The 15,092-nt window shown below is 39.8% G+C and overlaps 1 long non-coding RNA gene and 1 other non-coding gene across 2 annotated transcripts; both read right to left on the bottom strand.

Moving 5' to 3' along the window:
• Nucleotides 1-9,700: 9,700 nt before the first annotated feature.
• On the bottom strand, nt 9,701-12,170 carry LOC115610435. Its single transcript, XR_003992224.1, has 5 exons — nt 12,078-12,170; nt 11,621-11,807; nt 10,717-10,828; nt 10,218-10,300; nt 9,701-9,980 (listed from the first exon to the last, which is right to left on the bottom strand). It is a non-coding gene; the product is annotated as an uncharacterized LOC115610435 (long non-coding RNA).
• LOC115611080 lies at nt 10,431-10,548 on the bottom strand. The gene has a single exon (XR_003992454.1). It is a non-coding gene; the product is annotated as a small nucleolar RNA SNORA26 (small nucleolar RNA).
• Nucleotides 12,171-15,092: the final 2,922 nt, after the last annotated feature.

Raw genomic sequence — 15,092 nt, 5'->3', positions numbered from 1 at the left:
GTCTTTCCTAAATACTACATAGCCATCCTTGACAGCATTCCAGTCATGCAAGCTATCTCTGCAACTGCACACAAATCTCTAATTCTTCCTGTTTATTCCCCAGAATGTCCACATTTTGTTCCATGTTTCATTCTGTTCTTGCCAATACTATATCAGCTCTAGATAAGTTTTGATCGCCAACTAATTCTGATATTGACTTTGATTTTGTAATTCATCGTATATCAATACTTTGTTGGTGGAACAAAGCTTATGTTGTCACAAACAATATTTAACATCTCTTTAACAGGGGCTTTGATTTTTTTCCCCCCTCAGTTAATGTTTTAGGGGACTGAAGGAATGGACTTCCCACCATAGGTGGCATTCGGTTAATGGTGTTTATTGAGTTATTCCAAACAAAATCAACAAAACCCAGCTCTCAAGACTCCTAAACAACAGGTGAAACACAACCCACTGCATCTTCACTCTGCTTTCATTCTTCAGAAGCATTCACACAACCATATCTACAATTTTCTCTAGTCCATGCCAAAAAAATTAAATCAAATTTGTGGTAGCTTTCCAGTTTCAAATTGAATTTGGAATTACACCACCTCTATATGTGATGGCTATAAACTCTTTTTCAGACATCTCATGGTGCTTCCTCAAACTATCATTCTCTATGTAGATTAGTTTCATTATTTTAACTCTTATATCTAGTTTTTAATTACAATTAATGACATATTGTTTAGATAGGATTTTCTTTTACCCCAGTGATGCTACCACAATGACACTAAAGCATGCACACAGCAATTTGAGACTGTCCTCGTATTCTAGATCAAGCCTTCCACTCCATTCTCTATATGAAACTCATCTTTTCCTAAAACTCTTTAGCTCACTGATTGTTTTGATTTACAGGTTGGCTCTGTAGTGTGAGAGACTATGTGTATGAACAGTAAACAGTGACTACCTCTAGAGCTGTATTTTAGGAAAAAAAAATAAAAATCAAGTATTACACAGGACTAGCTCAGATTCTTAGAACTGCATAGTTACAAAATTTCCTCAAATCAAGATCCTGCCTACTAAAATAGTTAATATTTGCAAGACTACTTATATTGTGTGATATATTTGATGATACATGGGGCATGAACTAAAACTTCTTGAAAGAACTGGGTCTGTGTGTTTTATATTTCCTTGAGTGCCTCTTGGCTTTGTGACATAAGTACGGAATTACATTATCAACAGTTTCAGTGGGGCCAATGCAAATTACCCTTCTGAACCAAACATACCCTGCCACCTGAAGAGATTAAGGAATACCAATGATTTTGATTTTAGTAACTAGCAGTGGGATTTGCAAGCTACTCAGCACTGGCCAAATTTTGCTCTGTTGACATCAACAGTAAAACTCTAATTCCAAAAAGACTGGAAAGAATCCAGTTCTGAATACTTCTGAAACACCCTACCCTCAAAATCTTTATTTTAAATTACTTCAAAACATGCAATTTATAGACTCTACCATGAGAAATTCTGCCAGAGTGGATCTGAATGGCAGCTGGGAATATAAGCAAACAGATGATCCATATGATATTCTTACTTGGAGCTTTGAAATCTGACAACTGAAAATAATTCACTTGGCAGGGAAAACAAATCTTCTCCACCCCCTTTTCAGTGTGTGAAATATTCATCTCTAATTTATTTTTCCACAAGAAAATGGAATCAACATTTTGCACTACTAAGTTTTGTACAAGACCTTCTAGGGCAGTCTGATTTGTACTCAAATCTCAATACAATGAAAACATACATAAACTATGTTAAAGTCCAACATAATAAAACCAAAGGCACTTAAATCAGTCTATAACTTCTTTGAAGATTCAGATAAAAATTGCAAGGGACTTGTTCTCTTTGTGCTCACACAAAGATACAAAAAATATTGGGAAGATATTAAAAAACCTTCTGAAGGTAGACTCAGTATGAATGGAAGCAGAAAGTGGTGAAATGGGAATAATTCACAATTAAGCTGCAGAAGCCACAATGGAAGGACACATCACTATTACAGAGGATTAAAGATCATTATTGTTAATGCAAAAACCAAAGGTAGTTGAGAAACTGTATGAGTCAAGCTAGAAACTTGTGACATCCAGCTGAACAAGATCAAAGAGAAGTTCAGGTTAACAGCGTATGGATTAGTGAGAAATGATATAATTAACCCAACTATAATATAACCCCAAACCTTCAGACTGGGCACCTGGTAGCACAACACAGAACAGGAATGGTGAGGTGAGCTATTGAGATAAGAGAGAGGCAAAACTGAGGACAGGACCTCAAATCATTTTAAACGTTAGGTTATCAATAGCAACCACAGAAAGATAACTGAGCTCTGTGTGGGTTGGGGGGGGGCGATTCTGCTCAAGTGATCAAGCACAATTTCATTGATCTCCACTTTGTAAAAAAATGCAACAATTTAATAAGAATTAAGCAGCACTGTAAATCATAGCATGGTGAAGCAGTTTGAGGCAACAGGTGGCTCTCTCTATTCTGTTAGTTGAAGATGAATTTTTTTGTTTAGCATTTCTGAGAAACAGTTACAACAGAACTCAAACACTATCATAAACCTATTGAGTTTTATAAATTGGTTGAAGGGAGGAAGCTCCACCAGAAGGGAAAATCATGGCTACTGCAGAGGAAGATTGCAGGCTGAGGAGCCTGGAAAGAACGTGGCAATCTGAGGAACTTGGTGTAGAGCTTAATAGGACCAAGCTAGAGAAGTACCTTAAGATTTTCCTTCTACTCTGACTCACAGTAAATTGACACCCTGAAAGGTCTTACATCAAATCAGGTGAGAACAGATGAAATACTGTGAATAAAAAAAGATACAACCATAAAATATAAGTTTGGAAGAAAAACCAGGTACGGCACCCCAATAGCAGTAAAAAAGGTCACCCTGATACTTATTTGTATAATTGGTTTTCTTTAACTAACACATTTGGTAAAACAATGATGGAGAGGATCCACAGCAGTTCAAACCATCATTTCCCAGCTCAGACCAAGAGAGTAGATGGGACCTAGCTCAGATCAGTGAGACTTCTCAGTCTTAAAATGGCACATGTGGGAATCAGACCACATTGCTATTACATCTGCAGCACTATGAAGAAGGAATGATCTACAGATCAGCACACAAACCTGGGGTGTTATCCCTACTACAAAACAATATGAAAATACTGACCTGGCAGCATCTTTTTGCAAAAGCCAAAAACTATTTATGCCCTGCCATCAACAATATATAAACAAGGAGCAGTGGACAACTGGAAAGAGTGCAGCTGATACGCAGTTCCAATAAAAGTACTCTTCATGCCGTATAAGAAGCAGCAATAGGTTGAATTTGGGAGGGACTTACTGTATTCTTACAGTTCTTGGGGTTGCTTTTTAATAGTTTTCACATTATTGTTACTGTAAAAACACAACTTTGCATTAAAACCTTTTTACTGCACATTTATGAGTTCTATCATAACACCTTTTTCCCTCTTTCCAGCTTTTCTTGATAGCGGGAGTATGTGTAGATGAAAATCCCACATTTCACATAGAACAGCAGAAAAGATTTTTTTTTTTTTTTTTAATAATTTTCTACTTACTTTTTTTGTTTGTTGTTTTTTTGTCTTCTATAGCACACAACAGAAGACAGAGAGACCATGACCTATCTGCAAATTGAAACAGCAGCAGCAAGGTCTAAAACATAGGTTTTGAAAAAACCCGTGGGTGTCTGGAAAAAAATAAATCACAGTATGTCACAGCATAACAGCAACTCTAAAAAACTTGTGCCATACTGGACCTGAAATCAGCATCTTGAGTCTGGGTATGTGGGGGAGAACGCATTATTTCTGAAAACAAATTGCATCCTTCTGTATATTTTACTTGGCTTTATTCCCTTCTGGTTACTTCATCAGTCAAGTATGTTGTATGTATTTTATGTTTACACTTCGGAGGGAAAAAAAAAATGAAGTGATGAACCTAATAAGATCCATTACTAAAATCCTGAGAACGTTAGTTATCAATCTTTTCAAGCAGCTTGCAGAGATTTTTCTTTTTTTTTTCTACAGAGCTGCAATTGATTTTCTTTCACTTTCCAAACCGCATGAGATAATTTTCTATTTTGAAGGCACTGATCATGATATAGCCAAACAGAAGCTGGGATTTAATCTTCCTACATCATCTGCATTAAGACTCAATGGTAAGAGCACTGCGAAACCCAAGCCAAATTCCCTTATGTAATTTTACTTTCATGTAATCCCTTCACTTGTCGGGAGACAGTTTGAAAAACACTCTGAATCATAGGCCACATACCACCTCTGCTTTGGTGTGCAATATACCACTGAGAAGGAAATAAAACGACCTAACCTGCTACATTAAACATACCAGAGATCTTCGTGACCTATCATCTCAAAACCCAGGCAGCACTAAAAGCAGGAACTTCCAGCACTTTTTACCCCCTGGTTTTGTGCACACTGCTCTTGCTAGGCCTCTGCCTATTTCCAATTACTCCTGCTCATGATTTTAATAAAGTATATTTAATGGAAATAAATTTTTAGAATGTGTTGTGATTTAAATTAACTTTGTGTCTTACAGTAAACACAACACAATCTGAACATGTCAAGTCATTGTTGTCAGCCTCTATACTTTTTTTAATCTGAAAGACTGAGTGTTTTCAGTCTTACAGCATTCAGCATCTATGCACTGAGTCAAAGCTGTAGAACTAAAATATCAAAGCATAGGAGGAAATCTCTCATCTTTACATCAAAGTTCACTGAACAGAAAAGGCCCTCTTTGCAGCAATGAACGTCAGTGAAGGTCATGCAGCTTTCACCTTTATTTAGATAAGCAAAAGTATTGATGTGTGGAAAAATCCAGTGAGTTGCATCCAAAACCAAATGTAAAAAGCTTTAAGAAAACATGTTCCATATAGATCTGATAGCTAATGACCATTAAAAGAGGGTTTTTTCATCTCATAAACTGTAGTTTTGTAAGAAATGTCTGCCTGCAGTGATCTAAACCAGAGTACACGGGATGAGCACGCATCTTTTCTCTGGTACAAATGCATTCAGCCTATATTCTCACACTACTGCTATTTTGTTCTTTGCATGAACTGAAAAATCTTGGATATGACTGTAACATTATGTGAAAGCATGAGGAAACATAAGGAAGATGCAGGCAACTAACAACTCAAAAGAACAGTTAGGACAAGTAGCCATTACTACTTGAGTCTTGCCTCTAAGCTTTCCACTGAAGATCAGTAAGTATGATTTATTACTGTAAGGCCACAGAGAGTCATAAACCAAACTCTAACATTAATACCCACATCCAAACTTTAGATTCTTAAAAACAAAGTAGTGCAAACCCTGGAGATCACAAACCTGTGTTACTAAGTAGAAGTCGTCACACAAATTCTGATATTGCCAAGCTCATAAGAACCAAAACTCTTGAGGAGTACCAGGCTTTCAAGATGGTCTCCCAACAACTGTACCCAATTCAAAAAAAAGGGAAGAATAAGCATTTTTGTATCTTGCTAGACCCTTGCGTGTAGCTCTGTGTACAGAAATCAGTCCAATATTTAGCACATGTTCCTCCTCATGTACATGAAGTACATTTCACTCTTCAGCTTTTTCACCTGCATTTGATCATTGAATCTCAATAGTCGTAACAACTTACTGAAAGGAAGTGAAGTAGGAAATACCATGCTTTTGAACTGCCTGCTAGAACACGGAATACATACCTAAATATGAAAATATTCCCCCTACTGTGACAATCTTCAGTCTTGCTGAACACATTTAACCTTCTTGCAGATTCAGTTAACAAAAAGCCAAAGCAGCATTCCTAAATTTGCAATTGATAGCCAAAATAAACAGAAATGTACAGATTAAAAGCTATATTATAGCTTTCCTCCATCTTTATTTCCCCCCAAATTCTCATCTAATCCCTATTGAACAAACCATACATACAAAAATGTATACAATGGCAGAGTTTGGCTTATATTATTTAGCTTGTAACAAGGCTAGTTAATACAAATCTGTAACAGTGTAAGCTAACTAGTTAGTCCTTGACTGTTCTCCAGCAAACCTGGCGATTTTTCTTCCATTAGTCTTCATTTTTCCAATGAGTAATAAAAGGAAAAATTTCAATGTTTTAACTTCATTTAGAGGATAAGATTCATATAAACCAGATCTCCCTTAGTGAACTGTACAGCCCCAAGTATACAGTCCCACAAGGTGGTAGTTAGGGTGAATGAGCTCATTTACAACATTAAAGTTATCAGATTTATCAGGACAGATTTAGACTTACTTCATATTCCTAGACTAATACTAAACCTTTTGTTTTGCTTCACTACTTTAACATGATATATCGTAAATTTAATTAGGTGAATGATCCCTGAACTGGCATATTTTTATTCCAAAAAGCCTGAAGATGGAATAGAAAAGAGTCAAAGTTAATTGATAAGAGATTTCTTAGTATAACTACTCACAAGTCACAGAACAGAGTACTCTCCAGTGACATCTTATTCCAACCAGTGTTTCTTCAAAATGAGCCTTTAGCATAGAATAATGGTCCCGACTGAGTGATAACAGTCGAATGTAAAAGTCATGAACCTTACAAACACATTAAACTATTGGATACTTCACTGGTTCAAAATGCAAACTCTAAATCTGATTTTGTATAAAACCAGTTCTACTGAAAAAAAATCTTCACATTTTTCAATTATTGCCTTAAGATTGCCTAGTTACCTGAAGAACAAGGCAGGTGAAACTTCAAGCATTCACCATAGATGAAGTCTTGAGTATACTTTTTTCATTCTTGCTCTCTCCAGATGTACTAAAACCAGCAAACTGAATCCATTTATGCTGTGTGAAACCAGAATAGTAGATCATGTTCAAGAATCCATTCTATCTGCATCAGTCTTTCTGACCAGATATTTCAGAAAGACAGAACAACAAGAAGTGGACATCATCACTTAGTGATGCAACACCATCACTTAGTGCTGTGTGAGTACTTCATTAATAGCTACAGCAAATGAGGACTTCACTAACACTGCACTAACTTGTACCATATACTGGCAGCATGTTATACAAGCGCGTAAGCCATTAATGTGAAAAAGCTTATCTTCTGCAACAGAAAGACTGACAGGAAACAAAATTTCAGCTGTCAGCAGTGGAAAGTAGTATATCCTAAAACATTCTTATATTGAACTTCTTAGAAATTTAAAGCAACTTTCTCCCTTTAAGAAAGGGAGAACAAAAAAAAAAAAAATTAAGGGAGAAAAGCAATGAAACTACTTTAAAATACCAGTTTAAAATGGTGCAGTATGGCTAAACAGATAGAATGTTGCCTACAAGACAAGTTTTAATCACTCTCATGGGCAAATCAAAACATACAAAATGATAGCACTGGGGAGGGACTCTTCCTTAGGAACTGTAGTGGTAGGACAAGGGGTAATGGCTTCAAACTTAAACAGGGGAAGTTTAGATTAGATATAAGGAAGAAGTTCTTTATAGTGAGGGTGGTGAAGCACTGGAATGGGTTGCCCAGGGAGGTCATGGATGCTCCATCCCTGGTGGTGTTCCAGGCCAGTTTGGGCAGAGCCTTGAACCACGTGGTTTAGTGCGAGGTGTCCCTGCCCATGGCAGGGGGCTTGGAACTAGATGATCTTAAGGTCCTTTCCAACCCTTACGATTCTATGATTCTATGATAGCACTTTTAATCCATGAATGCGAAACTGTATCTTTCAGTAACTGCAAGTCATGTCAAAACAAAAACGAAAACTGAAAAACCCAGTTTAAATCTGTATGATACTGAAGCAGCAGCAGTGTTTAAGGAGCAATATGATTAGAGAATTAACAAAATCTCTTCAAATGGATCAGAAGCAGGCAGTCTGCAAAAGAATTTGCAAGCCCAAGAAATGAACAAGTATGAAAGGAGCCTTTGAGCATTTGAAGGCTGCATCACAAAAGCCAAATGAATGATTTGTCTGTGATAGAGATTATTTTCCCAAAGTTTTTAAAAACCGGGAGTGAATGAACAAGGGCCTGCCTGAAACATTTAAGAACAAATTTGTGAATAAGGACCAAGTCATTAGGATTTAATGGTACTTTTTACCACCAACTGCACAGCATGAAGTTGAATAGTAATGCCTAAAAAAACCTAAACAAACAAGTCTCAGGAGTCAGCACCTAAGCAGAGCATGACTCAATGGGCATGACAGATACCATGAAACAGAAGGGACTTCTACTATACACTTAGGCCATTATTTCAGCAAGGAGAGGAACAAATAGTTTTCGTAAGTGAAAAGATTTCGAAGTTCTGTTTTTAGCATCAACTGATTCGGAAAAAAAAAAAAAGAATACTTAAAGCTAACCATGGCTGCAGACTCCAAAAGATCTTGATTCTAACAAGATCCTCATGGACAGAGCAGCAGATGGATTTTAACATTATTTCTTGCTTGGCGAATGAGTCTGGAAAGGAAAACTCGAAGCCTAATTCTAAGATAGGTTCTACTCCCTTTGGAAAGTTCGCGAAGTGTAGACAGCTCAGTGAAAACATCATCCTAAGCTACCAAATGTAAACAAGCTTACTAGTTAAGGAAAACAGGAGAGAACATTTAGAAACCTATCTATGCTGAATACCATCAGTTAGTATGGAACCTAAAAGAAGCAAGATTTAAAAAACCTGGACAGGGCAGCATGGATTAGATATGAAACCACGCTCACATAAGGCAAGACTGAATAGACTAAAGCTTATTCCTTGAGCATGACTGCAGAGGACAAATGTCTATAAAATGACTGAGAAGGCTTGTAGGAAAATGATTCATTCTGTCTCATAACAGGAGCCAGACAGTTGTCAGGCAGGTTTAATATAAAGTACTTTCGTATACCCTTCAAATTCAGCTTCATCTTTTATTAAAACACAAGTCCCAAGGACAAGAAATACTTAGGTAAGCCTAGCAGGCTACAAATACAAGATCACAAAATACACCACCTTATATTTAAGCAGAGATAACAACCAGAAAGACTTCCTAGCCAGACAGGGGTTGAATTTAACAATATATGTAAGAATTTGGCCCTAAATCCACACTCACTTCCCTCTGTAGGCAGTGAGGAGCCTGGCAGCTACTTCTATCATATGTTCTGGCTTGTGCTTTCTAAGGCTAGTAATAGGATGCACATAAATCACTTAAATTCCTACCATTGGGGAATTAAGTTTTTAATATTTGCTTAGACGTAAGCAACTGAAAAGAACATACAAGCTTTCCTTCATACAATATTGATCTTTCTCTTCCAGGATCTACACACCTGTTCTTTACATGGAATATTGCAACATTTTTTTATTTGAAATAGGCAGGTAATGGGATGCTTGCTAAGGATAATTGTTCTTTTAAAGTTTGAGACAATCTTTACACTAGTTGGAGAACATGCAAATAATACAGCCTAATGAAGTAACTCAGAAGTTGGCCAGTTATCTCAAAGTGCTTTTGCATTCTAAAATACTTCAGAAAACCGTGACCAGATATTCAGAATAAAAGATGAAGGCTAAGGGGGGCATTTTTAATGGATTTGTAAATTAAAGATTAAACTTATCAAGTTCACACGTAAGAATATCTCTGCACGAAAACACAAAGCATTCAGATAAAGGAAACAAGGCTTTCATACAGGATGTACCTAAAAAGAAATCTTCAGAACACACAAACTTCTGGCAGCATTCTCATATTTTATTTCAATTAATCCACGCAAACATAAATTACATGAGTTTTTGTAAGAAACTTGTTTCAACAAATGGTGAGGTTCCTGTTTAAATGTGATCATTGAAGGCACGTAGTTTTAGCCACTGCTTGCCTCAATTCCACTTTCAAGACAATACATTACAGGTAACAACTAGAGCCATCTAGTATGAGTTCAGAAATTGACCGCTCATGAAGTCATAAGATGTTTAATATCAGTTCAAGTCCCTTGCACGTGCTGGTTTCCTCCCTGTAAAAGACATTTTATTTGCAGTCAGCATCCTGCACACACAAAAGAGGTAACTGGCCTAAGTTGAGCTTTTGGTGGGTTTGGGTTTTGGTTTTTTTGGTTTTTGTTGGTTTTGTGTGGGGTTTTTTTCTGTTGTTGTTGTTTGTTTGTTTTGTTTGAGGTAAGGAATAAATTGAACTTCAGATATAGAAGGCAACTCATCCACTAACATCTGATAATCCCTTTTACACTACATACCTGGACACCAACCAGTTTTCAAGGAACTCTTTTCACTCAGGACATTTATCACATATGTTCATAAAGCACCAGACTTCAGAAACCTGAAAAAGTAAGATTTACATGAAACTGATACAAAAGCTTGCATAACAGAATAATCAGATGAGAGATCAAAGCCTATCTACAGGCTATTAATGAAGTTGATTTACTAGCTTCCTGAAGGGAGTTTCATGAATGTGTTCCTCTCAGCATGATCCAAAGAAGAGTTTCAACCTCATCTCTGGGTTTCAGAGAGAACTCCTATACCCCTCTGTGTTGGCCACTTAAGACACTGCCAGACTTAAGAGGGCAAAGCATAAAAGGGGAGTAGATTAGAGCATGACTTTTTTATTATTATTATTAACTAAGATGATCTGAACTTTACTCAAAAGAGGTGCTGCAGCTTGCTTGAAATTCGTGAATTGTCAGAAAGCAAGTTTTAAAAGTACTTGCAATTGTCATTAGACTAGAGCACACTTACCTTCTAACAGAAGGTATTATATGTCCCTAAGAAGTCCTGAGCATTGCTTCTAATTTGGGTTTGCTCATCCATGTCTAGAATATTTCAAACATGAAGTTGCAAAGTGGGGCCTCTAAACACAAAAAAGGACAAAAATTTTAAAATCATAATATACTTTATATTGCCCAATTACAGACCTTCTTAAAGCCATATTATACAGAGTTGCTGTTATGTTGAATTAACCTTTCTTAAGGTCATACTCTACAAAGCTCATTTTCAAATCGAGGCCTAGTGCAAAATGTAGCCAATGGTTCAATCTGCTGAAGACTGTTTTAACAAGTCTTTTTATCGTTTTAAAAAATATACTAATCATAAAGAATGGAGGTTTTTTAGACTAAATTGCTTTTAGTGTTGATACTACCCTGAAGTTAAGCTGTAGGTTTCTAGATTTAACAGACTGATCTTTACCAGCCAATTTACTGTTACATTTTGCCCACTTACATATATGTTGTAGCATATTATACACGGTGCTCAACCAACAGACATACCAAGTTCCTGCTGCAGACACACTAGAAGACTGGTTCAAAAGCCTATGCAACCAGTGACTTCTCCTTGTTTGGAAAGTTATCAAGTCCATTTGAACTTAAGTGCCTACAGCATTTGGTACCCTGAACACTGCAGGTTATGACTGCAATTTTCGTGATGCAGCCTATAAAAAAAACCCTGAATAAAATTTATATGTGCAATTTATAAGAGAGCAAGGGGTACAAGTATAGACAAATACCTCTTCATCTCACGTTAATGCAGACCAGTACTCTTGGGTAAGTTTGTCTACGAGTGGTACACAGCCTCAGGATTCACAGCCCAAACCTCATCTAACCAGCCCCAGACTCAGAGGCCTGGTCAGGTCGATGTGCCCCCTTACCTATGGGCGGTCAAAGGCACGACCCCAGGTCCCCAGCGCTTCCCGTTGGCGAGGCCTACCACCCTGCGCCTCCCGCCCGCGCGGGGCGCGACCGAGCGCGGCCGCCCAGAGGACAAAGCCTTCGGGGCCATCTGACGGCCCTGCCGGTGCCAGGGGACGCTTCCTGCCGCCTTCCTCCCTCCACACACTGCGAGGATACAGAGAGAGAAGTCAGCGCGGGGAGCGCGGGGGGCCGGGGAGGGGAGGGAGCGGGCGCGCTTGTGCCTCACGACAGGATGCAGTGCGGAGGGGACGGCTCCGCACTGGGTTTCTGTGAGGGAAGGGTGCTCTATCCCCCTGTGTTGACTCCCCGAAGCACCGCCAGGCTCCGAGAGGGCAAGATGTGAAGGGAAGACCCCAGCACGGACCACCCGCTCCCCCGCCCCGCGGGAACCCGGCGCTCCCGCAGCCGCCTTACCGCAGCGACGGGCTGCGAGGAAAGGGCGAGGGAGGCGCCTCACGGGCCTTAAAGCGGGTCCCGCCGCTCCCGCGAGACCCGCCGGGAGGAGCCAGCGGGGTGGGGGGCGCCGCTGCCGATTGGTGGAGCTGGCGCACGTGACTCCGCGAGAATGGGGACGGGGCGTGGTGGTCGGGGGAGCGTTCGGGGCTTATGGCGGGCGCCGGCGCCCCGAGCGGCCCGTGAGGGGAGAGGCCGCCGTGCTGTGCGGGACACGGCCCGTGCCCCCGCGCTGCTGCCGCCGGGGGTGGGGGGGGGCCTCGTGCCTCAGCGAGGAGCGTCCCGGTGGCTCAGTCAGGGGCGGACCCGCGGCCTGGGTCATGACCGGGCGTTCGTCTTCGTCGGGACGTAATTGTCGATCTCTGCCCAGGCCGAACTCCAGGGACCCGGAGGTCTTTGACACAGAGAAACAAAACCGTCTTCGGTGTGAAGTAGCAGCTGGGTAGCGGTTTCGAGGAACTAAATACTGCTGATCTCTGTCTAAACTCCTAACTGAGCCCTGCTTTAGGAGGTTTAGGATCTGAGTGTAAGGATACTGAAGTAAGCCTCGGTGCTAATACCTTGCTGACGCTACGGCACATGCAGCTCGCTCTGGAACACGCCTGCCGTTCACGGGTGGAACCAGGCCTGTCTTCCTGCAAGTTAGTGCACAACATGAGTACAAAACAGCTAGTGTTCTACCTCAGCTGAGATATGCTGCCTGACTGGGGATACTGCTGTGAGGTTTTAGGGTGAGTACAAGCAGATTAGCACAGACTGGGAGTTAGTAATTTGTAGCACAGAGACTTTGAATGTTGCCCAGCAAAGCTGGTAGGAACCACAACATCTAGGTTCCTGTGTAGTTCTGAATTCAATAAAAGTCCCTGCTTCACAGAGGTGGATATACTGCTGATAATTCATAGCTTCCTGTCTCAGTGAGAATCGGTATGGATTGACTCATACTGAGTTGCTACCAGCAAAATAACACCTTTAGGTTGTGTAGAAAGAAAATAACAGGTTGACCCACTATCTCTGAGGTTTTCTGAACCCTGTGTTTAAGTTACCCTCAGCAGATACAAACTGATCTGATTCAGCCTGAAACGAACAGTTACATAGTTAGAATCAAGTGATAGCTCTAGAAACTGTTTCTTAGTTGCTTCTCGTTACCTCTTCTGTCTAATTCTTGATACTTAAAACATTGTTGCAGTTTTAACCCCTGTGCAGGTAAGTTTATTGTGACTGCATCAGGGTTCAAAAGCTGCCTTGGGGCTCTAGGTAAATCACTGCGGATATGAACATCTGAGGCATGTAGCTTCAGGTTATTTCAAGTGAGGTTCTCTGCAATGACCATTTTCTACACTTAGACATGTAAGTCAGATCAGTCCTTTCTTGTGATGTAGCCAAAAAGATGAATCGGCATCCAACCTTTACGTTTTTGCTATCTGTGCTGGAGGGAAGTGTGTCATCCTCAGTTGCTTCTTTTCCAGTACAGAATATAAACAGGCACCTCTGGCAGCACAGCAAGCCAGTGATCAGTATCCATCCTTGATGAGAATATTAATCATTCAGGTAAAATCCTACTCCTTTTTCTCACCCTGCACAAGCTTTCTTCTGTCTTCCCCATACAGACTTTGCATTGTTTGCCTTCTCTCTGGCTCCATGAAACTTACTTTCTTGTCTAATAGTGGCACAACTTCAAGAGGAGGAATGCAGAGGCCACCTGCCCTGTCTGTCCCTAAACCTTCCCTGTAGAATAAATTACTGTCCTAGCAAAGGTCAGATGTGGATTTGAGCCTTTGTACATGCAGGTAGGGTTCTCCTGTTTCCTGGGCAAGTGCTGTAATCATTGAGTTACTGCCTACAGGACTGCAGGCAGATGTGCTGTTTCTGTGTTTTGTTGGAGGGAAAGGGCTGCCTCTAATTTTTACTTGAACAAACTTCTCAGTTGGGGTCTGAGTCTGCCTCCAACTCTGGGTATTTTGGGGACTTGTGGGAAAACCCACATTTACTGGGGGGTCTAAGTACAGCTTAATTTTGAGAGGAATCCTAGGTCATTAACCAGAAGAGATTCAGGTCTGGTTGTGAACAGAATTTGCAGGAACTTCAGTTATCATGGGAACTTGAATAGCGAACATGAAAATATTGAAGGGGGAAGTTAGTATGGGAAGTTGTTACAAGAACTATGCTTAAGAATCAGATACTTCACATGGTACCTTTGTTCCACACTGGTTGCTTCATGATGAAGTAGTCTTTGCTTCTTTTCAGTGTGCAAGGTTAGCAGGTTCTACACATGCTCACGGAAAACTGTCAGTCACCTGGTCAACCATGCCAGTAGATGTTGGTTCTCTTTACATTAGGGCATTTCTGGTTTAGGCACTCTTGGAGAAGAAGGTCTGTATTTTGAAGTTAGCTAAGTGGCAGCTGGATGCCTTACTTATTTTGTGAATTTAGTGTTGAGCTTTTTAAGAAGTCTGTGGTGATCTGAACTCACTTGTTCACACCTTGAAGAATAGTGCTCTAATCAGCCAAGTCTCTCTGCAGGATTCATGAATTTAATCTCAAAGTCACTGGTTTGATACCTCTCTTAGCTGACATTTGTTTAAAAACATCATATTTGGTTCACCATGATGCACAACTGTCATTACTGTTTCATCTATATTTTACTGTCTTTCTCCACAGCTGATATGAAGGAAAACCAAGCAAGTAAAACCTTGATGTGACCATCAGTCTCTGCAGTCGGACAACGCTATCTGACTGCATTAAATAATAGTCAGGTTTGGGACCTTACAATGTGACATCCTTTTTTACAATGTAGCAGCCTATTTTTGTTGTTGTTGGGTCTTTTTACTTGATTAGAACATTGAGATGGCAATGTGGTAATGTAATAAAAATGTAATTGGATTAATTTATGCCATAATTTACATAAAATGAAAAGGCTATTTTAAATTCATGCTGAAAATACACTAAATGCCACTTACAGCCTGTCTGCTGTCAAAA

This window comes from Strigops habroptila, chromosome 7, assembly GCF_004027225.2.
Source record: "Strigops habroptila isolate Jane chromosome 7, bStrHab1.2.pri, whole genome shotgun sequence".
Lineage (NCBI taxonomy): Eukaryota > Metazoa > Chordata > Aves > Psittaciformes > Psittacidae > Strigops > Strigops habroptila.
This window is presented reverse-complemented; position numbering and strand designations above follow the sequence as displayed.